Raw genomic sequence first — 2392 nt, forward strand, 5'->3', positions numbered from 1 at the left:
TGAAGTATGACTCGTTATCAGATATCAATTCCAAAGGTACCATGTATTGACTTATGATAGATGCAGTGAGGACAACATTGAAATGTTTTGTAACATCTTCTTTGATCTCGTTGGTATTTTCATTTCATCGAGCAAGTATCTATTCCATGTCGGACAACACTCAAGTTTGCACCTAACATATCCTCATCAGACCACGTGAACAAGTCTTTTAAAATTTCTGAGTAAATTCATTGTCCCTTCATGTTCCTCAAGGGATAAGATGGTTTATATTTGAATCTCTTTAGGAATTATTTTCTGTTCCAAGCTCAATGACCTTTGTTTTCTGATTGAAAGTTGTTGAGCCCGACCCTTATCTTCTTGTTCACAAAAGAAATATATCCTTGAAGTTAGATTATTGGTTAATTTGTTAATGCGCTCGAGGTATTCAAAAATTTTATTTATTCAAATGGGGCGATAGACACCTCTATAAACTTGACAAATTAACTTGACTCAACATAAAAGAATTGAATCAATCTAAAGAAAACATGATCTTGCTGGATTGATAAAAAAAAATGAACTCGAGCTAACCCAAATGACTCATGAAAACTCAAGACAAGTAACCACAACGGGCTTGATTATGGACTGAGGACTCGAGGCATTGCTTATAACCGGCAAGACTGAAACATTGTGACCTTCAAGGAACAACTGAAAAATGTTGAGATATTCTAAAGGATTGATTTGGCGTTGACGTTCGTTCTAACTGACCGGATTAGTAACCCTAACAAAACGATGAACGATTGATCTTAGGTGCAATGATAACCTTGAGACCCCATCAAATGCGAATTTGATCAATTCCAGTGTTACCCCCTTGATGACATTTTAAATGAACCTTGAGATTTTATTGAATTTTGTGCACCAAGCCATTAAACAATTCATTTATGCAATGATCATTTCAAAAGAAATAATAATCTTATTGAATTATCAAATATTTGATTTAAACAATTTTTTCCTTTAGAAAAGCATATTTCAGTAATTTTCCAAATTTCACGTAAAAAAATAGATCTTTTGTAAAAATCCTTTTCTTTTCTTTTGGAAAAACTTTTTTTTTTTGAAATGTGTTGAAACTTGAATTTAGAAAAAACTTTGATTTCCCTTCTGATTTAAATGGCCCGACCCATCATGATCATTGGATCGAGATGGACTGGGTCATTATGAATTATTGCAACATCTTGAATGGATTCTTTATTGGGTCGGTGCACCTAGTAATACAGTAGTTTCAAATTAGGTTTAAACAAAAAGATTTAATCCTTGAGGACAAAACCGTACATTCACATACATTTTGATTTCATCATTCACATACATTCATCATTCACAAATATTATTATTCACAAGATCTAATTCAATAAACAACCCGGGAACACCCTCGATAAGTTCGGGTCGTGTCTTATGGGGGAGGTTTCTAGACTCTAGGCTTACTACGTGCAATGCATTTTTATCTGGCCACCCTTACCCAAGTACACCTATATATCTCTCGAGCCTACGCAATCGGACGGTACGTGGTGACTTTCTTTGATATACCGTATAGGTGATAATCTAAAACTCCAACTCACTTATCTAAAGTCAAAAATAGCCAGTTTGATCCCCAGTTGAGAGGTGGCGCACGATGCTAAGCAAGGGCCCACTTAAATACCTCTCATGTAGAATAGACGTAGTCTATCCCCCTCGTACAGTAAGGTACTGTAGACAACTCATTTTTGTACTCGCCTGATTAATCAACTCGTCAATCCAATCGCAATGATTCCCAATGATGGATGTTTATTTCATTGCTTTATTTTGTTACCAGAAATGTTTCAGAAATCCGGATGAGGTATCTCAAACTGACAAAACCTTAGAAACCACACTATGCTAAGAAAATACGACTCTAGAAACATAGAAATCACCATCTTGCAGACCCAAAAAGAAGCTTCACGATAAAAATCACTAAAAATGATCAAATTACCAAAATACCCCTAACCTTAAAATATCCCTAGAGCCTACGTTACGCTTAGAAAAACTCTCTCAAACACATAAAATAACAAATCAAAACCAAATAAATCATTTCACCAATTTTCACAAAATTAAACAAAATTACGAAAATACCCCTCATAAAGTTCATGATCATTTCACACGAAAAATTTCTTAAATGATACAAACTAATATTTCCATTGAATTCCTTACGAAAAATCGATTCTAAAACATCTTAGAACATTAAAAATCGACTTAAAACATGAAAAGTCCTCTCCGGGGGTAAAACGGTAATTTCACAATTTTCATAACTCAAAATTTTGAAATTAATAAATAAAACATTAAATAATTAAAGTGAAACATTAATGAAATTAATTTAAAATTTTGAACTAAAAAAATCGATCAATCG

Source organism: Akebia trifoliata, unplaced genomic scaffold, assembly GCF_017979445.1.
Source record: "Akebia trifoliata isolate Shusen 1 unplaced genomic scaffold, ASM1797944v1 Contig00687, whole genome shotgun sequence".
NCBI classification, from domain to species: Eukaryota; Viridiplantae; Streptophyta; class Magnoliopsida; order Ranunculales; family Lardizabalaceae; genus Akebia; species Akebia trifoliata.